Source organism: Nicotiana tomentosiformis, chromosome 5, assembly GCF_000390325.3.
Source record: "Nicotiana tomentosiformis chromosome 5, ASM39032v3, whole genome shotgun sequence".
NCBI classification, from domain to species: domain Eukaryota; kingdom Viridiplantae; phylum Streptophyta; class Magnoliopsida; order Solanales; family Solanaceae; genus Nicotiana; species Nicotiana tomentosiformis.
In genome coordinates, this window is record NC_090816.1 from 87,652,888 (window position 1) to 87,680,099 (window position 27,212).

The following is a 27,212-nucleotide window of genomic DNA, read 5'->3' on the forward strand; positions in this document are numbered from 1 at the left end:
AGATTTCTTGATTATTAGAAATAAAAAACAGAATAGGTTTAAATGTACCCCTCTACTATGGAATATTGGGTAAAAATACCTTTCGTTTGAGTATTGGAACGAAAAGACTCTAGGGCCACGTGGAGAGTATAACAATCCTTTAATTTCCTCTTGTGATTCAAGTTGTTCGCTTTTTTAATAGGAAAAAATAGTTTAAATTTTTTTTTCTAAAAAAGAAACCCAATATAGATAAAAAATGTATCATATATTACACAATACATACTTACTCATAGATACTATGCTCATAAAATCGAGTTCTGTCACATAGTTTTTTCTTTCACGCCGACAATCAAGATCGATCTAGAGTTTCCCCTTCAACCTCTGTATTTTAGGTTTCTTAGTGTAATTCTTTTCATTCAGCTACTATTCAATGCAATGAAGCAGAGTAGTATATTCTATAATCGTTGCTCTTTAGACACTGGTATTAGTTTGGGTGTTTGGGATTTAGGTTTCAGAGTTGACAAATGTTACGATCCACATTATCTTGATTTTCACATTTGTATCACTTTCCAGATTCAACTGTGAAATAAGTAGGAGTCACTATGAGGCGCACGTGTGCAGTGAGGCAGTTACGGAGCTGGAACCATCCGAAAGTTAATTATAGCTAACTCTCTTTCCCTTCGTTCCCATATAAGCTGAAGAATGAAGCTACGGTAATACACTATTGAATTGTCATTGATTTCAATAAAACTCTCTCTCTTCTCTATAAATTCTCAGACTCAACCCAGCTAAGGATCTGTTCAAGGAAAATTCTCCTAATTTTGCTCTTTAGGACACTTAATTCTTTCTTAATTATGTTAGCGTGTATCATTGGTATCAGAGCCGATCTTTCCTTGGGCATGCGAAGTTAAAAGTGGGGGAGCACAATACCAGAATTCAGGAACTTCACCGAGATTTGGATGGCCTTCGAGGTTCATTCGAAGGAATTGCTGGAACAATGGAAGAACTGCTAAGAACTATGGATGAAAGACTTGCACATTCGATGGAGGAACTCAAGAAGATTCTTCTGACGGGTGGGGGTAATCCACGACATGCAGAGGAAGGTGTAACAACTACAGAATCTAGGGCTCATCGAAAGGTGGAATATGAGTTTCCTACTAAGAGCCATCAATTTGAATTTCTCAAGTTTGATGGAATCGGGCTTCGCGATTGGTTGTATCAGTGCAGTTTTTCGAGGTAGACGAAACTCCTAAATAAGGGGCTGACCTAGTTGGGGAGACTATGTGAGATGTTTGTATGCGAGATTTGGGTCAGAACTATTCGACGATCCAATGAGCGATTTGAAGGACCTTAAGCAGGTAACTCCTATACAAGACTATGTGAATTTGTTTGATCAATTATTAACTAGAGTGGAATTGAATGAGGAATATGTTGCTAGTTGTTTTCTGAGAGGTCTTAAACCTGAGATTGGCTTACCAATCATGATGTTTGCACCTAGATCCCTATAGAAAGCCATTACCCAGCTAGAATTCAAGAACAGACCTTACTCATACAAAGACAAACCTTGAAAAATGTTCCTGTTCTTTCTACCCCTAGACCAACCCCACCTACTCACAGAACCCACACCAAAATTACTCTAAACCAAATCCATCTTTCCAAAAAATTCAGAGTTCTTATTTAGGAACCACTAAACCATCTTATACAAATTCAAGAATTTTGAGCCCTGCTGAGATAGATGAAAATAGGGCTAAGGGATTGTGCTTCCATTATGACGAAAAATATGTTCTAGGACATGTATGTGCAAAGAGGAGGCAATTATTTTCTATAGAGGTGGTAGAACTAGAGGAGCAAGAGAATCGTGATGAGGAAATTTTATTTGATCCTTCTGAGTTACTGAACGTGGAAGGATTTTCCTATGATGTCGACTCTAATGGGACTATCCTACCTCATGTCTCTATATATGCTATGTGTTGTTGCGGAAGCCAAATGTATATAGTGTGAATGAGTCACAACTACTATACCAAAAATTATGACAACCACTAAATAATAAACAAGACAATAAGACAACAATAAAAGAACACCAGAATTTACGAGGTTCGGCCAATTTTGCCTACTTCCTCGGACACAATCAATATTTTATTCCACTCCAAAATTACAAGTGAAATAATACTAAAGAGAGAAGATACAAATGCCTTAAGAAGATAAAAAGGCAAATGAGAGGTGTATTTAAATCCTAAACATTAGGCCTCCTTTTATAGGGTGAAATTCCCATTCAAAAATTGTCATCCACCGATGTAGGACTTTTGACAATTTTAACAAATCTCCACCTTGGCAAAATTCCACATCTTCAATTTTCTCTCAATAACAAATTTTGGTTGTGTCTTCATCTTCAATCTTTAGTGTTCAACAATGTTGATCAAATCCAAACAATGTTGAAACTTGACCGCAGTCACCACTTTTGTCAGCATATCAGCAGGGTTCTCCGTAGTATGAATTTTCTTCACCGTGACTCCACCTTCTTCTATGATTTCTCGTACGAAATGATACCGAACATCAATGTGCTTCGTCCTTGCATGATAAACTTGGTTCTTCGCTAATTGAATAGCACTTTGACTATCACAAAAAATTATAATATTTTTTTGTTCAATACCAAGCTCCTTTAGCAACCCCTGAAGCCAAATTGCCTCCTTCACAGCCTCTGTAATAGCCATGTACTCTGCCTCTGTTGTAGACAAAGCAACTGTTGACTGCAAAGTAGACTTCCAACTAACTGGTGCCTTTGCAAAAGTAAACACATAACCAGTAGTTGACCTTCGTTTGTCCAGATCACCCGCAAAATCTGAGTCACAATATCCAACTACAGACCGATTGCCTTCCTGCTCAAAAACTAACCCAACATCTACAGTACTATGAATATACCGTAGAATCCATTTCACAGCTTGCCAATGCTCCTTTCCTGGATTATGCATATATCTGCTAATAACTCCAACGGCTTGTGAAATGTCAGGTCTCGTACAAACCATTGCATACATCAAGCTACCAACAACATTTGCGTATGGTACCCTTGACATATACTCCTGTTCAGTTTCATCCTTTGGCGACATAGTAGTACTTAGCTTAAAATGGGGAGCAAGTGGCGTACTAATTGGCTTAGTCTTCTTATCTATGCCAAAACGCTTTAGTACTCTCTTCAAATATTCTTTCTGAGATAAACAGAGTTTCTTTGTACGTCTATCTCTTATTATCTCCATGCCAAGAATTTTCTTTGCCTCACCCGGATCCTTCATCTCGAACTCCTCCTTTATTTGAATCTTCAACTTATTAATTTCTTCCGAATTCTTGGAAGTTATTAACATATCATCAACATATAGGTGAAGATATACAAAGGAACCATCATTAAGTTTGCGCAAATACACACAATGATCGTATTTGCTTCTCTTGTACCCTTGCCGCAACATAAACTTGTCAAATCGCTTGTACCATTGTCTAGAAGATTATTTCAATCCGTACAACGATTTTTCAAGTTTGCATACCATATTTTCTTTTCCAGCAACTTTGAATCCTTCTGGCTGAGTCATGTAGATTTCCTCCTCCAAGTTTCCATGTAAAAATGCAGTTTTTACATCCATCTGAACTAGTTCCAAATCCAACTGTGCTACCAAAGCCAACATAATTCTAATGGAGGAATGTTTTACAACTGGAAAAAATACTTTATTGTAATCAATTCCCTCCTTCTGAGCATATCCTTTGGCCGCCAATCTTGCTTTGTAGCGAATATCTTCTTGGTTAGGAAATCCTTCTTTCTTTGCAAATACCCATTTGCACCCAATTGTTTTCTTTCCCTTCGGGAGATTGGCCAATTTTCATGTATGATTCTGATGAAGGGACTGCATTTCTTCATTCATGGAAATCCTCCACTTATCTTCTTCTGAACTTTGGATTGCATCTTTATAAGTGGTAGGAATACCATCAGCTACAATTGAGGTTGCGCAAGCAACCGTCTCTATGAGACGAACAGGTTTCGTTATTGTCCTTTTTGGCCTGCTGGTTGCTATTGATTCAAGTTGTTATCGAGGTTTCTGAGTTGGAATCTCCCTCTCTACTGGCTCTTCTTCCAGAGAGTAATCTTCATGAGTTTCCTCCTCTGTTTCTTGTGTAGGAAAAATAAATTTTCCCTCAAACTCCACCTGCTTTGATGCACCACCAGTTTGTTTGACATCTTCAACTGTCACCTTATCTGTTATGGCAGATTCATCAAAGGTAACATCTCTGCTGAATATAATATTTCTTGTCTCTGGACACCATAAGCGGTATCCTTTGACTCCAGAAGTAATCCCCATAAATATAGCCTTCTTTGTTCTCGGATCCAATTTTGACTCTTTCACATGATAGTATGCAATTGAGCCAAACACGTGCAAAGAGTCATAATCTACAGCAGGTTTTCCATACCATTTTTCAAATGGTGTCTTGCCATCAATAGCAGCAGATGGTAGACGATTAATGAGGTGGCATGCATATGTAATTGCCTCAGCCCAAAATTCTTTGCCCAAGCCAGCATTGGACAACATACACCGTACCTTCTCCAGTAAAGTCCGGTTCATACGTTCTGCCACTCCATTCTGTTGTGGTGTATGTCTGACAGTGAAGTGTCGGACGATGCCATCATTTTCACAGACCTTATTGAAATGATCATTTTTGTATTCACCTCCATTGTCTGTGCGAATACACTTGATCTTCCTGCCTGTTTGATTCTCCACCATCGTTTTCCATTTGAGAAAAATTCCCAACACTTCATCTTTCCTCTTCATTGTATAAACCCACACTCTTCGGGAAAAATCATCAACAAATGTTACAAAATAGTGCTTCCCACCCAATGAAGGTGTTTTGGAAGAACCCCAAACATCAGAGTGTACATATTCCAAAATGCCTTTAGTATTATGGATTGCTGTACCAAATTTAACCCTTGTCTATTTTCCTTTGACACAATGCTCGCAAAACTCCAAGTTGCAAGTCTTTACGCCTTTTAACAATCCTTGATTAGATAGAGCTTTCAAGGATTTTCCTCCAGCATGTCCCAAGTACATGTGCCATACCCTGGTTGCTTCTGCCTCTTTGTCATCACTGGATGTCACTGTTGCTGTCCCAATAACTGTACTACCACGATAGCAGTACATGTTATTGTTCTTCCGATTGGTCTTCATTACCACTAGTGCACCGGAGCATATTCTCATCACTCCATTTTCTACAATGATTTTGAACCCTTTTGATTCTAGGGCTCCTACAGAGATGAGATTCTTCTTCAAACCCGGTACATATCGAACATCTATTAATGTTCTGATCATTCCATCATGGCTCCTTAATCTTATTGAACCAATGCCATATGAGGTAAGAGGGCTGTTATCCGCTGTGTGGATGACTCCATATTCTCCTTCTTGAAAATTCATGAACCAGTCCTTGTTGGGACACATATGATAGCTACAAGCCGAGTCCATCAACCATATGTCTGATGATGTTGATAACTCTGTTGTAACTAATGAGAAGTCTGAATCATCACAATCAGCTACATTTGAATCCATAATGGCCTTTCCATTGTTATTTCTGGCCTTATTCTTCAACTTCGGACAGTCTTTCTTCCAGTGCCCCTTTTCTCGACAAAAGGCACATTCATCTTTGCTGGGTCTAGATCTCGACTTGGATCTTCCCTTCTTAGTCTTCGTTTGATTTTGAGGACGACCCCTCACAATTAGTGCTTCTCCTTCTCCGCCCTTCTGTTTTTTCCCCTTTCTTTGTTCATAGCTGTACAAAGCCGAACAAACTTCTCTGAGAGAAATTTCGTCATTTCCATAGAGTAGAGTAGTTTCAAGGTGCTCGTACTCATTAGGAAGTGACCCCAACAACATCAAGGCCAAGTCACCATCATCAAAAGTTGCATCCATATTTTGCAAATCTGTGACCAACTTATTGAAACTGGTGATATGTTCATTCATTGTGGTACCAGGAACATAGGTGAAGCGAAACAGTCTCTTCTTCATGTACAATTTATTTTGACTGTTTTTCTTCAAAAATTTATCCTCCAGTGCTTTCCATAATTTACTTGCAGAAGTTTCCTTTGTGTATGGATATTTCTGCTCTCTAGCAAGGTAGGATCGAATGGTACCGCAAGCAACACGATTGATAATTTTCCAATCTTCTTCTCCAATAACATCTGGCTTCTTTTCTTCAATGGCAAGATCTAGCCCTTGTTGAAAAAGAACATCTAGAACCTCGCCTTGCCACATCCCAAAATGTCCTGACCCGTCAAAAATTTCTACCGCAAATTTCGCATTTGACACAATTCTTGTCATAAGCGAAGATGCCAACGATGACGTATTATTGACACTTGATGTAGATTCTTCTTGTTTACTGTCTCCCATTTTGACACAAATATTATTTAGTAGCTGACGACACAAATCAAGATTATTTCCTTTCTGGTGTGGAAGATCAGACTAAGCTGCAACCACAGAGCATACTCAGACAGAACCTTGACTCAGTTACCAAGATAGATCTTTTCTGATGTGGAAGATCAGACTATGCTGCAACCACAGAGCATACTTAGACAGTACCTTGGCTCTGATACCAATTGTTGCGGAAGCCAAATGTATATAGTGTGAATGAGTCACAACTACTATACCAAAAATTATGACAACCACTAAATAATAAACAAGACAATAAGACAACAATAAAAGAACACCAGAATTTACGAGGTTCGGTCAATTTTGCCTACTTCCTCGGACACAATTAATATTTTATTCCACTCCAAAATTACAAATGAAATAATACTAAAGAGAGAAGATACAAATGCCTTAAGAAGATAAAAAGGCAAATGAGAGGTGTATTTAAATCCTAAACATTAGGCCTCCTTTTATAGGGTGAAATTTCCATTCAAAAATTGTCATCCACCGATGTGGGACTTTTGATAATTTTAACATGTGTTACATCCGGTGTTTTCGCGTTAGTATGCATCGTAAGTAAAGTAATGTAAGACGATGAGTCTAAGGCCCTATACTTGGTTAATAAAGAGTTTAGACAAGTATTAAGTAAGTCTCATAAGAGTTCGGGGCTAAACGAATAAAAACAAAATAAGCTCGTCGAATTCGGGCGAAAGGCAAGCAGTTTTGGACAGGATTTTGGCTCAACTTTATGGGATTATATCTCCTATTATATAAGGTGTTATGAGATTCATAACCTATATAAATTCAAGTTCATCGAGTCTAAGTTTCAACGCAATAAATCGTTCATTAATCGGAGCTATGTACAAAATGTTATGTTTGTTCTAAGATAACTACTGAAATCAACTACTTTTGAGACCACATAGTCGGTGGAAACTAATCCACTTGTTATAAATCGATTAATTCGTCTCCAAACCCCATTCTCGACCAAAGTTCCTACAGCTCCTAAGCTCTCTCCTAACATTCTCCCATGGTTCCTATGTAAACCCAAGGCCAAATCACCCAAGTCCAACACAAAAGTCTTGTAGATGTTGTGAAGATCACTTATATGATATTATTGATGAGTTGTGAGTCCTTTCAAGTTGAAGGAGAGTTTTTATTGGAGTTTTTCTTGCTATTTAATGGTAAGTTCTTCCTCTTCTCTATAGATTTGATCATATCTAAGTCCTAGATAAGTTGTTTGAACGGATAAGTGCTGGTATCAAAATGCAACGGAATTAAAGTGAGAAGGGGCACAAAGTACCTAAATGCAAGGGATTGTGTGGAAGTTGATATTCAGATAAAATAAGGAAAGCATTGTTATTTCTGCCTTTTGTAATCATAGAAATCCAATGAGAAGTACCTATTCCAACCCCCGATTTCCTAACGTCAACAGACATGATTTTAGAAAGAGGTGAGCTTTTGGGATTTAGTAAAGGGTAAGACAACTCTTGGCATGTGCAGTATTGAACAATAGTACCGACATGTCGATAGTACCTCTTTAGAAGATTTATACAATAGTACCGGAAGTTGTTAATAGGATATGAGATGGATGTTTCCCTCAGTAAGGCTCCTGTTTGATGTAAAGAGGAAATATTGCGTGCATGTAAATAAAGCCGATTGAAAGAGAAAAAGTTAAGGACGATGGAATGTTTTGTTATAAGTATCTAGACGAAGGTAGTAAGAGAAAGACGAGAAGATAAATGGGACACCTGAATAAATATGAGAAGTGACAGACAATTGTAAGATAGAGTATGGTAATGCGACAAGTTTGTAGGTGAGAAAAGCAAACCGGTAAAAAGGAATACATGTTAAGCTGAGAAAAAAAATGTATTATGAGAGCAAGTGTCTACTATGAGATTTGAATTGACAAAGGCCAATGGAATATATCAACTGCATGATTAGAAAGCATTGATATTGGACAGTACCTCAAGCTCAGCAGGATACGAGTCGGAGACTCGAGGGATGGTTATAACGAGAGATATTGCGAAGTTGCACAGTGAGGATAAAGCAATATAAGGATAAGCTACAAAAGAAGGACCTTTAAAGGTTATCCAGAAAGAGCCCCCTTCCCCTAAGACTAACGTCTCAATTAGAGGATGGAAAGTTTATCGAGATTGAGCGCGTCAGTTATGAACACGTGACATTCTATTCGTATAAACTACTTATTAGCCCTAGTAAGAGGAAATTTATCTGAGTAAAGGTGTAACTTATTAAAATATCGTAAAAGGTGTTGAGACAACAACATGACTTTTCAGGAAGGCCCCTAGAGCGCAAGGAGTGGATCTCCTCCCATATGGGAGATAATGCAATAAAGAATCGACATAGACTCGTATGATGGTTTAGTAAGAAAATAGAGGAGGAGCTTACAACACAAAGTATCAAGATGACTAAGATTGTGTTGTCCAGATTATACAGATTTATAATGACTATAAAATGATATGTAAGTGTCAATGATAAGAAAGGAGCAGTAGCAACCTTCTAAGCGACGCAAAGAACCGCTAGACATATGGGCTTAGAATGGAAAGCATGAAGTGTAATCAAGGACAGAAGCCTATGTAGGCCCAAGAGGGGTTATTCAGAATTAATGAATGAAAGGATAAGTCGATTTACGATGAAAGATAATGTATGTAGATCCTATAAGGCTAGTCAAAAGGTCGGACGAGCCATCAAACGATACAAAATTTTACAGTATAGAATGGTCCTAGAGCCTGAGGTTTCATGTTTCACAACAAGTAAGTGATCACAACTCTCATGAAGTATTCCAGAGAGAAAGTAACAACAAGAAGAAGGATTTAGCCTGAAAAAAGATCAAAGGCTAAAGAGATATGAAGCGTTGAAATAGAGGAAAACAGTTAAAGGTTGTACCCAGAATTAGTACTGGCAGAGCCGAAACGGAAGCAAAGGTAAGAAGGATAATGGCGGGTGGTTAAAGGTACCCAAAATCCCATAGGAATATATGACAATGTGCAGTTTGAGAATGAATGAGAATGTTTCATCTTGAAGAATATATTGCAGGATTATGCTAGCTTGGAGACAAGGAAGGAGAACCTATTCCAAATATGGTGATTTAAGTATGAGTGTGTATCCAACAAGGGATACGTCAACAATTTATTACCATTCATGATGGCTGAATAGAATGCCAAGACCTAAACCCAGAATAAAACTTAAGGCCAGGTATATAAAGAACCAAGATGATGGAGGTCGAAGTGAATTAATGCATTGTAATACGCATTTTCGGAATAAAAGAGTTGGGAAGCTAAGAAGGATTATGGACCCATGATTCAGGGTCAACAACAATGAATATGCGATTGAGATGTGGCGTAACATCTTCTATAACTTCAGGATCTCCAAAATACCTTCAGGAAAGAGTAGCTGAATGCAGAATGAGCCTTTCCTATTGATGATAAAGGCATCCTTCAGTACTACTTGTGATAGTACAGAGACTTGCGAGTTCTCTTATAGAGAATAACGGTTCTTGAGATTCAAAGCAAGTAAAGATAACTCAAAATGACATAATCTAATATGGTCCCACCCCCTCGAGTGGGAAACGGTTTAGAAGTTAAATTACAACGAATGTATCTCACGAAGGTGGTAAAAGAGCAAGAACATGGAATCGCTCCAGTTAGCCAGTTGAGAGTCAAGTTTTTGACCCAAAATATTACTGGAGTTACTATCCAGAACTCAGTAGTAACACTCTTAGGGATTAAAGTAAAAGAGTGATGATACAGGGATTCTATCCTATTACATTTTAAAGAAAATGTTCGACAGAACAAAGTGTCAGCCTTTAGGGCAGCATAAAACGAGATCTATAGTTAGTTTGGTTTACCTAAAGGCCGAAAAGAGAAGAGGTTAGACAAGAGCTCTACCGGTTAGCAAGCTTCCCCGACGAGGCTGGAGTTGTAATTCAGAATAAAGAAACATTGCCTCTTGAGACAATACAAAGAACCAAAGTCAGTATTATCGAAAGAGAAAGCATTATGGAAAGGAAGGCCAATGTTTGAATCTAAGGGAGACGAAGTTCTCTGATACTCAGGTTCATTGCATGTCCCGAATAGAGCTGGTTTATGAGGTAAGGTTACGACGGAGGTATGTTATTCTCGCTATTCTATTCATCTTAGTTATACAACACGCACCACAAAGGTTATGGCGGAGGTACGTTATTCTTGCCATTTAGGACATTTTATTTGATCATTCTGAGTTACTGAACTTGGAAGGATGGATCCCTGTCAGATAAGAACCCTTTGCATCTTCCAAATAAAAACCCTTTGTATCACTTTCCCATTTCAGCTGTGAAATAAGTAGGAGTCACGTGAGGCGCACGTGTGCAGTGAGGTAGTTAGGCAGTTAGGGAGCTGGAACCTTTTGGAAGTTAGTTATAGTAACCCCTTTTCCTTTGTTCCCAGATAAGCTGAAGATTGAAGCTATTGTAATACACTATTAAATTGTGATTGATTTTAATGAAACTCTCTCTCGTCTCTATAAATTCTCAGACTCAACCTAGCTAAGTGATCTGTTCAAGGGAAATTTTTCTAATTTTGCTCTTTAGGATACTTAATTCTTTCTTAATTCTATTAGCATGTATCAACAAAGTTAAGAAGAAAGACAATTGGGGTTGATTGCAAATGCTGGAGAAGAGTTTTTGACCTTTTTCATCCCCGTTATTTTACCTCAACTTCCACTACATCTTTATAATATCTGACTTCATAGAAAACATCCCTTAAAGTTTTCCAAGCTTAACCAAGAACATCCATCAATTAACCTTTTCATAACTTCCTAACAGAGCTTTTTTTTTTCTCACTTGCACAGTGCACTCTGATTTTCCACCATAGAAAGCTTTCTTGAAATGCAGTCTCTGAAGCATTCGTCCATCACAAATGCGTCAACTTTGTGTTATGCTAATTGCTGTACATTATCACTTTTGTGTTAAAGAAGGCATTAGTTAGCAAATAAGATTCAATATGTCAAGATTTGGGCTGGTTATAGAGATATATTGTCAACTCTTATTTTTATATGTAGATTGCCAAATTAGTTGTTCATAAAATACTTCACAGTCACCCAGTACTAATTTACTCCACTAAAAAATGTATATTCTTATTGAAGAAATTAACCTACTAATTAAACAACAGAAAATATATTGTACTTGATTATTGGAACTAGAGAACAAATCTCATATCATCTTCCCTGCAGGTTTTTGCTGTTCTCCTTCATCAACTGCATGTGATTCTTCTTCTCCACAACCCCCAAAACCTATCTCTCGTTCTCTCTCTTTATATATATATATAAGGAACCTAGTGATATGGGTTGAATCTGTGAGGTTTTTGAACATAAAAAGAAGGATAAATATTTTGAAAGGGTGATGTTGTTGGTCTGATGTCGTTCGACCAATTAGTCAATTATTTTTATTTACTTTGAACATCTTGTGGGAAGTTGTCAAAATAAAAAAAAGAAAAAAGAAGAAGCAATGCACATGAGAAAAAGAAAGCTCTGTTATAAGGTGATGAAAAAGTTAACAAGAGGATGTTCTTGGTTATGTTTGAAAAACCTAAGAGATATTTTCAGTTAAGTGGGAAATTATAATAATGTAGTAGAAGTTGAAGTGAAATAACATGGATGAAAAAGGTCAAAAACTCGCCGGAGAAGGACTAGGTAGAAGTTAAGAGTAACGAGGTTTTAATCTTTTAAGTGATGGGGTGTCACGATCCCAAAATCCCTCCGTAGGATATCGTGATGACACCTAGTCTCTAAGACTAGGTAAGCCGGTTACTATAACAATTAAACCAATTATTAACAATGCTAATTTGAAACAAAGTTTAATATGAATACCGATACAAGAGCGAAAAGAGCCTACACGACAATAATCATAACAACCTCCCAAGACTGGTAATACAGAGTCACGAACTCTAGTTAAGTACATGGAAATATCTCAAAGATCGAAATATAATACTATTCAAGTGACAATCTGACAATACAATATAAGGAAAGGACTCCAAGGGACTGTGACGACCAAGCAACTCAACCTTGAATCCTTGCGATCAACAAGCTAACTCCGCCCGAGTCCGATATCTTCAATACCGGCTCTGCACAAAAATGTGTAGAAGTATAGTATAAGTAAACAACGGTCGGTACCTAGTAAGTATCAAGACTAACCTCGGTAGAGTAGAGACGAGGTACAAGTCAAGACACTCACTATACAAAATAACATGTGCAGTATGGAATTATAAAGCTAATAATGGAAAGCAGGAATCAGTAAATGGCAACAATAATCAACATGTGATATAAACAGTAAGGCAATAGGAACACCATGAAAGTACCGTTGAAAACAAATAAGGAACACAATGACAACCAATAAATCAAGCCATTCTAACACAAGGTTCACAGCGAAATCACTCCGTAATACTTCATCTCTTAGTCACAAGTCACGGGTCTCAACCCACCATCATATACTCACAGCACATCGTGCCCACATCTCGAATCATAATCGCACGGACAACTCACGTGCTAATATCTCAATCTGCCCGGCATGATCACAGGCTCACATTCACAATCCGCCCGGCGTGGTCAGAGGCTCACAATCACAATCTGCCCGGTGTGATCACAGGCTCACAATCACAATCCGCCCGGCATGGTCACAGGCTCACAATCACAATCTGCCCGGCATGGTCATAGGCTCAATCACAACATGAAAATGGATAATACAAGAACACATGGGCATGATCAATAACAATAAAGTTTAATACTCCTGAGCTAGTATAAGTGGCATGCTACGGTGTGTTCTTGTGCGAGTGTACTACTGCAGCCCAAGTCAACAAGTAATATCAAAGACATCGAGTAGCTCATCGAAGCAACAAAACAAGTCACATAAGGTGTATGACATACACAAGGAAAAGCACACCCATCACACAAAAATCACCAACACAATGTCCCCAAGCCATCACACATCACTCTTAACATTGCCACCCTTATCTCTCCGATAGCCACCCGTATCACTACTCCCTGACATTATCATTAGCCACCCTTATCTCTCCGATAGACACCCGTATCACTCTGTATAATAGCCACCCTTATCGCTCCGCCCAGACAATAACACAATAGCCACCCGTATCACTCTGTACATTCAACAACAGTGAGATGCCACCCTTATGCTCCGCATAACAACAACGGTGAAATGCCACCATTATACTCCGCATAATAATAACCAAACCACACAATAATTCACATGTGCTATCATCACAACAACACAACATATCAACTAGTACCACAAGTGCCCATAGGCCACAACCTTTCCAAAGATCCAACGATATCAATATTTTCACAACAAATAGCTCACGGTTCAACACAACATATATAGAATCTCAATAACAACAAAATGAACGGAAAAGTGACTCAACAAGGAACAACACCCCCTTTAAACACAACTTCAATTAAAATAGATTAATGACTTCCGATAACCTCAATTTCAATTAATTGTTTAAGGATAAACTCAATAGTGAAAGTATTTCTATGAAATAACAAACTTCGGATTCTAGCGTATGAATAGGCTAAAAATGAAAGAGATAGAATGAACTAGTACTACATCTAAATGCATGCGAATAACCCGGCAGCAAAAGGATATCATGTAACAACAATCAACTAAGAATAACTCTACAATAAAAGAAATCACATAATGATAAACGTGATAATAACTTCAAATAAAGCATATAAGAGCAAACTCGACAAGTAAGGAATGTGACATGTAACGACAACTTCAAATAAAGCATGTGATAGTAGACATGACGAATACAAGATATAACATGTGCTAACAATTCCAAATAAATACGTGTGAAAAGCCTAAGAGTCTAAGCCGGTCAATTTTCCACATATAAGCCTGAGTACGTACTCGTCACCTCGCATACACGACTTTCACATAACACAATTAGCACAAACGACTCAAATCCTGAGGGGTAGTTCCCCCACCAAAAGTTAGGCAAGATACTTACCTCAAAAGCCCTCAATCAATACTCTAAAATAGCTTTTCCTTTACAATTCACCTTTGCTCGACTCAAATCTAACCAAAATCGACTTAATAACATCAAATAATGCAAGAGATATCAATTCCAATAAATAAAGCAATGATCTTTATACAATTTCTCAAAAGTCAACAAAAGTCAACACCGGGCCCGCTCGGTCAAAACCCGGGTCCAAGGATAGATTCTGACTACCCATAAAACCACGAGTCTATATATGTATTTTATTTCAAAATTCGAGTCCGATTCAACTCTCAAATCCCAAATTTTCATTTTTCAAAACATAGACAAAGTTTCTCAAAATTCCCCTTTGATTCTCATAATTTTGATGTTAAATCTCATTTATAATCATGTAAAATAGTTGAAAATTGATCAAAATCATTTACCCAATGATTGCAGATGAAAATCCCCCTCCAAATCGCCTCCTACCGAGTCTAGGGTTCAAATATGAAAGAATGAGCTAAAATCGCGAAATTCCAACTCTTAACCAGTTGCAGATGTCGCATTTGCTACCAAAAGTTTGCAATTGTGGTTGTTCGCATTTGCGACCAAAAGTTCGCAATTGCAGACTTTGCAAATGCGACCAAGGTTCTCAATTGCGACCAAAAGTTCGTAATTGCAGACTTCGCAATTGCAACAAAAAGTTCGCAATTGCGAAGTACCAGCAACCCCAAACTTCACCGAAATAATCCGAAACCACCATATATGATTTTCAATCATAAAATATGCTACGAACCTGCTCGCATACTCAAAACACTGAAAAGAGGTCGTCTTGACCCGATATTGACCATGGTCAAACTCCATATTTCTTAACTTAACTAGTCTCTCAACCAATGATCCAAAATATACCCAAGCCCCTCGGGACCACGTCAAATCATACAAACAAGTCCAAAAACATAACACGAACCTACTCGAGGCCTCAAATACCGAAACATAACATCAAAACCACGAATCGCACCTCAATTCAAGCTTAATGAATTATGAATTTTCAACTTCTACAACTCGCGCCGAATCATATCAAATCAACCCGGAATGACATCAAATTTTGCATGCAAGTCCCAAACAACACAACGGAGCTATTCAAACTCCTGGAATCGTAATCCGAACCCGATATCAATAAAGTTAACTCCCGGTCAAACCTCTTTACTTTCCAAACCTTCAACTTTCCAACTTTCGCCAAAATATATCAAATTAACCTACGGACCTCCAAATCCAAATCCGGACACACGCCTAAGTCCAAAATCACCATACGAAGCTATCAGAATCATCAAAATACCATTCCGGAGTCGTCTTCACAAAAGTCAAACTCCGATCAACTCTTACCGCTTAAGCTTCTAAAACAAGAATCATCTTTCCAAATCAATCCCGAATCATCCGAAAACTAAACCCGTCCACACACGCAAGTCATAATACATAATACGAAGCTGCTCGAGACATTAATCCACCAAACAAGACGCAAATCCTCAAAATGACCGATCAAGTCGTTATATGGGGTTATATGTATTGGATAATGGGTGGGTGTATTATTTGTATTATAAGCCCTCCACGTATCCCCTCTATTAGGTTTCAAAAGTATAACGGTAAGGGTCTTTCTGTGCCAATACTCAAAGGTAAGGTATCTTGAAACAACAAGAAAAACATTCACCAATACTTATAATGGTATATCACAACATAAGTTCTAATAATACTCACCCGAAGCTAAAGTCCAAATAACTATATTAATCTGTAATTCCCAAGCTCAAACTTCAAAACCTCTTCAGTGGTAGACCAATTTGTTTTTTCGATTATCAACCATCAAATCTGTACTATAATTATGATTTTAGCTTCATACAATAGCACCCAAATGATTTAATAATAACAGTTGAAGTATAAGGAATTACTGTATATTATATATTATTATTATTATTATTATTATTATTATTATTATTATTATTATTATATACTATTGTAGTATACTATTCAGAGGTGTATGCACTTGTAGTATATCATTGTAGAGTTGTACTATTGAAATATACTATATATGTAGCAATATACTTTTATAGTATATTGTATATTGCTATGGTATACTGTTCAGGTAATTGTTTCTTCTTCAATTTTCAGTTCAAATATTTGATCCCAAGCATCTTAAATGTCACAATTTAAAATTTTATCAAGATCGTGATGTCACCTAATCTAACCCGTTAGGCGAATTAACAAATATTGTAACGACCCGACCAGTCGTTTTGAGTATTTAGACCCATTTCTCCTATTTGATGCTTTACATATGTGTATTTGTAGTTATATGACTTATCGGGATGGTTGGTTTGGTTTCAGGGAAGTTTCAGAGTAAATTGAGCCACTTAGTCTCAAGGTTGGAAGCTTAAGTTATAAGAGTTTATCGGAGTTTGATTTTTGTGCAGACGACTCCGGAATAGAGTTTTGATGGTTCCAATAGCTTCGTATGGTGATTTTGGACTTAGGCGTATCTCCGGATATGGATTTGGAGGTTCGTAGGTAGGTTTGATGCGTTTTTGGCGAAAGTTGAAAAGTTGAAGGTTTGAAAGGTTGTTAGAGTTGATCGAGAGTTGAATTTATTGATATTTGGTTTGGATTTTAGTTTTGGGAGATGGAATAGGCCCGTTGCGTCATTCGGGACTTGCATGCAAAACAGGAGGTCATTTCGAGGTGTTTAGGCATGTTCAGCGTAAGTTTTGAATTTTGAAAGTTCATTAGTTTTCTTAGGCTTGAATTGGGGTGCGATTCATAATTTTGATATTATTTTGTGTGATTCGAGGCCTCGAGTATGTCCGTGTTATAATTTAGGTTTGGGTGGTGTGATTGGATAGGGTCCCAGGGGCCTCGGGTGTGTTTCAGATGGGTTTCGGGCTATTTCTCTATGTGTTGAATTGCTGTTTCTGATGTCTGGTACTTTTATCATCGCGATCGCCACATTGATGTTGCGCTCGCGAATGGCTTTTTGGTGGTAGGCATTTTTGTTCTTCGCATTCGCGAAGACAGGACCGTGTTCGTGGTGCTTTGGCGAGGTAGTGCTTCGCGATCACGTGCATGTCTCCACGTTCGTGTAGAAGGGGAGCCTGGAGGAGGTTAGTCATATGTAAGTCCTCGCATTCACGGGAGAGGGGACATATTCACGTAGGCATAGTGGTGTTGGTCATCGCGTTCGGTATCAGGATGTCGCATTCATGAAGAAGGTTTTGGCAATGCATTTCCGCGATCGCGAAGGGTAGGCCTGTGCAGAATGTTTAAATACTCTATTTCGAGGGTTTTGGTTATTATATCATATTTTTAGTAAAGAGCTCGATTTTAGGCAATATTTGAAGGGATTTTCAATATTTGAATTGGGATAAGTATTTTTGACTTGGATTTATTTATATTCCATAATTATATCCTTGGTTTTAGCATTTAATTGGTGAAATTAAGTGAGAAATTGAGAATTTTAGTAAAAACTTTTCTAAATGAAATTTGATGATTTGAAGGTTGATTTGAGGTCCTAATTGGATTAAATTTGTATGGTTGGACTCGTAATTGAATGTGTGTTTAGAATTTATGAGTTTTGTCAGATTCTAGGGTGCGAGCCCAAGGTTGACTTTTTGATTTTAATAAAATCGAAGATTTATTGTTTGGGGTTGTTTCCTACGACATTATTTGATGATATTAGGTTGTTTGTGACTAGATCCGAGTCTTTCGGAGGCCAATTAGCGTGGGAAGGGATTTTTGGAGTATTGATTTGCACGTTTTGAGGTAAGTAACATATCTAAACTTGAATTTGAGGGTAAATATCTCTGAAACTATGTTATATGAGATGTGTTGGGGTGACACACTCACTAGGTGATGGACGTGTGTGCGTGCACCAGAGTATTTATGATTTAGGGTGGCTTTTAGACTATTATAGGATTTGTTTTGCTATCATGGCTCGTTATTATAACGATCTGACCGATTGTTTTGAGAATTAGCATTTCTTTCGGTAGCTTAAGGTCTCGAGTAGCTTCATATTGTGTATTATGACTTGCATGTGTAGTCGGATTTGGTTTTTGGATTATTCGGGATTGAATCGGAAGAATGATTCTTGTTTTAGAAGCATAAGTGGTATGAGTTGACTGGAGTTTGACTTTTATATAGATGACTCCAAAATGGTATTTTTATGATTCCAATATCTTTGTATGATGATTTTGGACTTAGGCGTATGTCCAGATTTGGATTTAGAGGTCCGTAGGTTGATTTGATGCATTTTGGCGTAAGTTGGAAAGTTGAAGGTTTGGAAGGTTGAGAGGTTTGACCAGGAGTTGACTTTATTAATATGTGGTTCGGATTATGATTTCGGGAGTTAGTATAGCTCCGTTGTGTCATTTGGGACTTGTTTGCAAAATTTGAGATCATTCCGAATTGGTTTGATATGTTTCTGCATTAGTTTTAGAAGTTAGAAGTTCATTATTTCATTAGGTTTGAATCGATGTGTGAATCATTGTTTTGATGTGATTTGAGGTCTCGAGCATGTCTGCGTTATGTTATGAAAGTTGTTGGTATGTTTAGACAGGGATCTCGGTGGCCTCGGGTGTGTTTCAGATGGGCTACGGGCTATTTCCTCCCATTTTTGATTGCTATTATGATATCTGGTGTCTTCTTAATCGCGTTCGAGTATGTTACTCCGCATTCGCGTAGCGTGAATCACACATTTTGTTCTTCGCGGTTGAGAAGAGGCGACCGCGTTCGCGAAGCAGGGAAGATTGTGCCTTTCGCGTTCGCGTAGCATGTATCGTGATCACATATAAGGAAAAGCTGGAAGGGGCATTAAGTGTTTGTTATTCGCGATCGCGTAGTGTGATGGAGGTTGTGAGTCGCGTTCGCGAAGGACATTTGGTCAACTATTATTTTGTTTCCAAGATCGCAAAGTTAATTCCGCGATCGCGATGTGTAAATATCTGTGCAGAATATAAGAGTACTCTATTTCGAGGGTTATGGTATTTTTATCACTTTTTGGGTTAGAGAGCTCGGTTTTGAGCGATTTTGGAGGGGATTTTTACCATTTGGATTGGGGCAAGTATTCTTGACTTGGATTTGGTTATATTGCATGATTCCATTTTTGTTTTATAATTTAATTAGTGATTTAAAGTGGAGAAATTGGAAATTTTTGTAAAAACTTTCTAAAATGAAAAATAAGGATTTGAAGGCTGATTTGATGTCGGAATTGGATAATTTTGATATGGTTAGATTCGTACCGGAATGGGTGTTTGGATTTTGTGAGTTTTGTCGGGTTCCGATGTACGGGCCCGAGATTGAATTTTTGGTTTTCATTAAAGATCGAAACTTTATTATCTGAAATTATTTCCTATGGCTTTTATTTATGATATTCAGTTATTTTGACTAAATTCGAGCTGTCCGGAGGTTGTTTCACACAAGAAGGTCATTTTAGAGTTTTGATTAAGCTTCTTTGAGGTAAGTATCTTGCCTAAGTTTGTGTGGAGGAACTACCCCTTAGGATTTGGGTTGATTGTATTATTTGAATTATGTGAAAGACATGTACGCGAGGTGACATGTGCGTACTCGAGCTTATATGTGGAAATTGATCGGTTTAGACTCTTAGGCTTCTTTCATATAATTATTTGAAGTTTTTAGGACATGTTATATCTTTTATTTGTCATGTTTACTCTCACATGATTTATTTGAAGTTGTTAGCGTATGTCATATCTTTTACTTGTCGACTTTACTGCTATATACTTTATTTGAAGTTGTTACCTCTTTATTTGTAATGTGACCCCCTTTATTGTTGAGTTATTCCTAAATGAAATTGACGTTACATGATATCCTTTCATTGTCGGGTTATTCTCTTGTATTTAGACGTAGTTGCTAGTTCATGCCATATTTTTCATTGTTAGCTTATGTCATACACTAGACTTTGAAGTTTGCCATTTCATGAAAATACCTTAATTATTGAGTTTACTCTTAAGCAAATAATTAAGTTGAAGTTATTGAAAGTCTTTAACCTATTTTAGTTGAAGTTGTTATTTAATGGGGCATTGTTCATTGTTGAGTTACTTTCCCCGTTCATTTTGTTACTATTGAGATATTGTACACATTGTGTTGAGCCGTGGATTATGTGTTGTGGTGATGTTGGTATTGTTGTTTTAAGAGGTTGTGGTCTATGGGAACTTGTGGTACGAGTTGATATGTCGTAATGTTGTGATGTTAGCACACACGAATTTGTTGTGTGGATTGATTGTCGTTATGCGGAGCATAAGAGTGGTATCTCACTGTTGATGATTGTGCGTAGCGATACATATGGCTAATGATATTGTCATGGCGGAGTGATACGGATGGCTATCAGAGTGATAAGGGTGGCTAATATGTTAAATGTCTGGGCAGAGCGATAAGGGTGTCTATTATGATATTATCAATGCGGAGAGATAAGGGTGGCTATGTCAGGGATGATATATGATGGTCTGGGGGCATTATGTTGATGATATTTATGTGATGGTGTAATTTTCCTTGTGTATGTCATGTACCTTACGTGACTTGTTGTGTTACTTTCAATGAGCTACTCAATATCTTTGATATTACTTGTTGACTTGGACTATGATAGTACACCTGTACAAGCGTATACCATAGCATGCCACTTAAACCAGTTCAGGAGTATGAAACTTGGCATTCATTGATCATGCCTATGTATTCTTGTATTATCTACTTCCATTGTGATGTTGAGCCTATGATCATGCCGGGGGGATTTTGGTATTGAGCCTGTGACCACACTGGGCGGATTGTGATTGTGAGCCCGTGATCATGCTGGGTGGATTGAGATATTGGCACGTGAGATGTTCGTGCAGTTGTGATTAATAATGTGGGCACAAGGTGCCATGAGCATATGATTGGTGGTTGGAGACTCGTGACTTGGTTTTATAAGATGAGGTATCTCAGAGCAATTATGTTGTGAAATTTGTGTTAGAACGGTTTGAGTATTCGGTTGTCATTGTTTTCCCTTAATTAGTTTTACTGGTACTTAACAGTGTTCGGATTACTTTTACTGTTATATCACATGTTTATCCCTTGTCGTCATTTACTGCTTATTGCTTACATTATTAGCTTTATACTTATTTACTGCACATGTTATTATGACTAGTAGGTGTCTTGACTTGTACCTTGTCACTACTCCACCGAGGTTAATCTTGATACTTATTGGATGCCAATCGTGGTGTACTCATACTACACTTCTGCATATTTTTGTGCAGATGTAGGCATTGGAGATATCGGACTCAGGATGAGTTAACTTCTTGATCGCGAGGATGCAAGGTAGAGCTTCTTGGTCGTCACAGTCCCTTGGAGTCCTTTCCCTTTTTATTGTATTGTCAGTTTGTTATCCGAACAGTATTGTATTTCGATTTTTGAGATTTTTCTATGTATTCAGCTAGAGTTCGTGACTCTGTATTACCTAGTCTTGGGAGGTTGTTGCAATTATTGCCGCGTAGGCTTGTTTAATTTTTATTTCAAGATTTATATTAAATTCTACTTTTAAAATATCATTGTTAACCCGGCTTAATTGTTATAAGTTATCGGCTTACCTAATCTTAGAGACTAGATGCCATCACGAAGCCTATGGTGGGATTTTGGGCCGTGATAGTTATATCCATGTTTTCTAAACCTGTATGATTATTTGAATTCTGATTCATGTTTGAAGTCATGTCTTGGCTATGTTCTTATTTGTTTGAGACATGATAGGTCTATTCTTGCTATTTCTGAACTATTTGCCTTAATTGCACACATACTCTCAGTCATGATGCTATATCCGTGTATGATATCTCTGTCTCAGCACTTTCTTATTTGATTCCTCACATGTTGTTGATGCCTCATATGTGTAACACTGTTGAATTGAGTACTGTAGGATGTGGTTAACTGAGACTTGAGCGGTTGATGACTTGTTACACCGTATATTTTCGTACATAAAAATGCATCGTAAGCAAACTAATGTAGGACCAAAAATGAGATAATATTTAAAAGTATATAAATTAATTTAATCATGTTACCTCTGAGGTTACAAATATTGAAGATCATGAACAACAAGTACAAATAGGGTTGGACGGTTCAGAAGATAAAGCAATTGAAGAAAATAATGTTTCGTCGAAAGTCGACAAGTTGGGAATGTTATAACATATACCTTTGGGGTGAGACTAGGGTGCTTAACATGATAAGGATATTATGTTATGATTTATATTAGTCGTATGACATCCGTGTGTTATGTTTTGAAGTCAAGAGAGTTGTGGAACAAAAGTCGATGAAAGTCATCACAAGTTACATTCATAAGTTTTACTGAAACTTTGGGTCAAATGTAACTGCAATTTTCTCCCAATATACTTAGAGTTATGGGGTGTTCCACCCATCAAATTAAAGATCTATGAGTCTATTTTCCAACGCATTAAACCATTTGTCAATACGACATCGGAGTAGAGAGATATGTGCATTTTTGCGATACTGCGCAAGCTGCTAGGTGACAAGTAGGTGTGTCACCTACTTGCTTAAATGAGAGCCCAAAAAAGGGGCCATTTCGGGTCGTCCAAAGAGGCCTTTTAAGGGCCTATTTTCTTCATATATTAGACTTAAAATAGAGCATAATAACCAGACATAAGCTCTGCAAAGAATCCTCCCAAAATTTCCCACAAACCCTAATTGATTTTCTCTCCCTTTCAAGTTTCAATTGGAGGTAAAACCTAGAGTTTGAAGAACCAAGATAAGAGCTGAGTTATCCAACAAATAAGGTGAGTTTACTTCTCTCTTTCATCCAATTTTTCTTCTGTAAATTCATGGTAAGTCGTTCTATACTTGTAAGAACTCACGGGACGGTGATCGGAAGCCGTGAGTTCGAGTTATTCACTTGTAGCGGACTGTTTTGTGGACTGTTTTGTGTTGCTGTTGGGCTGCGTGTTTTACTACTATTTTGTGGAGTTTTGGAGGAGGAAGTGGGTTTATAAACACCATATAAATGTAGGGTGGTTGGCTGGTCGTTCGTCATAACATTTTTGGGTCGTTTGACACTACTACAGTGGTCGTTTTGTGTACGAAGAGATTGGGGTGTGTTGGGCTGTTTTGTTGTATTTGATGGTGTATATAGGGCTGGAAAATGATGTATATATGTTGTTATTGTTCTGTTCTTGTATTGTTGGTGTTATCTTGAATTTGGAGGAAGTAAGGATTATAGGGGAGATGCTGCCCGTTTTAATACAAAATAGGTTTGTCGTTCGTTGTGCGATAGTTATACCTTTCGTAACTTAACGATAGTATTATTATCATTCTTGTAGATTAAGGTGCGAAGAGGTGAGTTCAACTTGGTGATTGGAAAGATTGTGATAAGGTATGTTAAGGCTAAGCCTTCCTTCATTTTGGCATGATCTCGTAGCTACATGTGTTAGTAATGAGACAAAAAGAGAAGTTCATATTCATGAATTTATTCACACTATTCTAGTCTCATAAGTTACAATATTATTCCTTATCGAGACTCTATATTCAATTTTAGTATTGTCTTCTTCCAGTCAAGAGAGCAGCAAGCCTATATATACAGTATTACAGTATTTTTATTACCATCGAGCTATAATCGATGGGCAGGCCCCTATTGGGCAACCTCTGATCAGATGGAAAGTTATATACCGAGCCTACTGTGGCCGGGCGCCTATGAGCGAGCCCAGCATGGTCGAGATACATAGCCTAGTATGGCCGAGCGCCTATGAGCGAGCCTACTATGGCAGAGCAGTTATATATACCGAGCCTTATAAGGCCGTACAATTATTTTACTTACTATATTGAAGGAGTTGAGTCAGTATCAGCAGGTAAGTATATCTCCAGATCATCTTTGACTCCCAGTTACTTCCAGTTATTATATTATCAGTTCAGTTTCGATTTTCAGTTATGTTATTGCCTTACATACTCGGTACATTATTTCGTACTGACGTCCCTTTTCCGGGGACGCTGCATTTCATGCATGCAGGTTCAGATAGACAGACGAGTAGATCTCCTCAGTAGGTGTTTCCCGAGTTCAGCCTGATCGGTAAGCTCCACGCCTTTCGGAGTTGCCAGGTCTAGAGTGTTGTGTACATCTTATGTATATCTGTATATATGTTATGGGTAGGTCGGGGCCCTGTTCCGATCATAGTACATCTATCAATAGAGGCTTGTAGACATATCCTGTTGGTTAGTGCAGTATGTTGGGTTTGTAGGCCTGGTATGTATAATTTGGTGGTTTGTCAGCTATAGTAGCTATGACGGCCTTTTCAGCCTAGCTTTATATTGATGTTTAGTTAGCGCTAGTTTCCATTCAGTTTTATATTTTGCTTCGCAAATTGTCTTGCAAGGTGGCCCCATAGCCAAAGTATGACATTATGTGTTCAGAGTCCCTTAGTCGCAATTTGGTACGCCAGGTTAGGTGAGGCATCGGGTGCTTGTCTCGCTCCTAGGTTCGGGGCGTGACAATATTGGTATCAGAGCAGTTCTATCCTAGGGAGTCTACAAGCCGTGTCTAGTAGAGTCTTGTTTATAGATGTGTTGTGCACCACATTATATAAGCAGGGCACTACAGGGCATTTAGGAGTTGGTTACCCTTCTTTGAAATCTAAATCGTGCTACAGAACTGAGTTATAGGAAATTTGAATTAAACTTATGTGTTGGTGTTTGCATGCACAGATGACGGTGACTAGGAAGACTACGGCTAGCCAAAGGAGAGATACAGCAGTAGGTGAGGGGACCAGCAGGGTACCCCCAGTAGATGGGGCCCAGTCTGAGGCTCAAGGCGAGACCCCTACTCAGCCATTACCGGCTCCTCCACCAACTACGGAGATTCCTAGGGAAACCGCACATCCAGTTCCCCCTCCACTTCCATCAGATCAGGACTTGAGGAGTGCGGTGCATTTGTTGACACAGTTGGTAGCTACCCAGCAACAGGCTAGGGCATCAGCTAGTGCAGGAACTTCTGAGGGGTCTGGGAGTTCAAGGGTCCGAGAGTTTATTGCTTTGAGTCCCCCAGAGTTCACGGGGACAGATCAGAGGGAGGACCCACAGGATTTCATAGATCAGCTTCACAGGATCTTTCGTGTTATGCATGCCACGGAGAAAGAGGCAGTTGAGCTAGCAGCTTTTCGACTCCGAGATATAGCCATCCTTTGGTACGAGGGATGGGAGAGGTCCAGGGGACGTGATGCACCTCCAGCTATTTGGGAGAATTTTTCAGATGCCTTCCTTGACCAGTACTTACCACGGGAGATCCGACAGGCTCGAGTCGATCAGTTTCTAGCCCTCAAGCAGGGTAATATGAGTGTTCGAGAGTATAGTCTCCGTTTTGACTCATTGGCCAGATATGCACCATCCATAGTTGCTACTATGCGGGACAGGATTCACAGGTTTATAGCAGGGTTAGCCCCAGAGTTAACCGAGGCATGTGCCACCGCTGCATTGCAGGATAGTATGGATATCTCCCGGATTCAGGCATTCGCCCAGAATATAGAAAGGGGCAGGCGTCGGCAGCAGGGTACAGAGAGGGCTGAGCAAGGGCAATGTAAGAGGATGAGATTTCCCAGGTCTCAGGAGGAATATCAGGGTAGTTATAGGACCCAGTACTTCGGACGGCCACCTAGGCCTCCGCCACCTCAGTTACAGGGTTACAGGTATGACCGCTATACTCAGTCAGGACCAGGTGAGAGCTCATGGGCATCGGGTTTGCAGCGACAGCGAGGATCTGCGCAGACATGGTCATTTCCTCCACGGTGTGACATCTGTGGTAGAGGACACTTGGGCCAATGCCGAGCAGGTTCTGATGCTTGTTATACATGTGGGCGTCCAGGGCATATGATGCGGGATTGCCCAAATAGAGATTCGGGGGGAATGGCACAACCAGCGAGTTCAGCAACAGGATCATCTATGTCCGTGCATCCTTCAGGGCGTGAGTCTCAGTCTTCGGCTGGTAGAGGTCGGGGCAGAGGTAGAGGTTCCAGTTCAAGTGGTAATCAGAACCGTATCTATGCTTTAGCAGGTCGACAGGACCAAGAGTCTTCACCAGACGTTGTGACAGGTATATTAACCATTTGCTCTCACGATGCTTATGCTTTGATAGACCCAGGATCTACTTTATCGTATATTACCCCATTTGTCGCGAGGAAGTTTGGTATAGTGCCTGAAATACTAAGTGATCCTTTTGCGGTATCTACACCGGTCGGAGAATCGATTATTGCTAGACGGGTTTACCGAGGTTGTACGGTGACAATTTGTAGTCGTCAGACCTCAGCTGACCTAGTTGAGCTAGAGATGATGGATTTTGATGCTATCATGGGCATGGACTGGTTGGCAGCTTGCTATGCCACAGTTGATTGCCGAGCAAAGGCAGCCAGATTTCATTTTCCGGGTGAGCCAGTCCTTGAATGGGTAGGTAATACACCAACACCCAGAGGTAGGTTTATTTCCTATCTGAAGGCGAGGAAAATGATCGCAAAAGGGTGCATTTATCATATTGTGCGAGTTAGAGATGCAGATGCTGAGATACCTACACTTCAGTCTATTCCCGTAGTCAAAGAGTATGCAGATGTGTTTCCAGATGAGCTTCCAGGTATTCCTCCAGAGCGAGAGATTGATTTTAGCATCAATTTGCTTCCAGGAACTCAACCAATATCCGTCCCTCCGTATAGAATGGCACCTGGCGAATTGAAGGAGTTGAAGGAGCAGTTAAAAGATTTGTTAGAGAAAGGTTACATCAGGCCCAGTACCTCACCTTGGGGTGCACCAGTACTATTTGTGCGGA

At 38.8% G+C, this 27,212-nt stretch overlaps 1 long non-coding RNA gene across 1 annotated transcript; it reads left to right on the plus strand.

The window, feature by feature from the left end:
- Positions 1 to 281: 281 nt before the first annotated feature.
- Positions 282 to 21,993, plus strand: LOC104094617 (uncharacterized). The gene is made up of 2 exons (XR_011407936.1): positions 282 to 1,337; positions 21,673 to 21,993. It is a non-coding gene; the product is annotated as an uncharacterized lncRNA (long non-coding RNA).
- Positions 21,994 to 27,212: the final 5,219 nt, after the last annotated feature.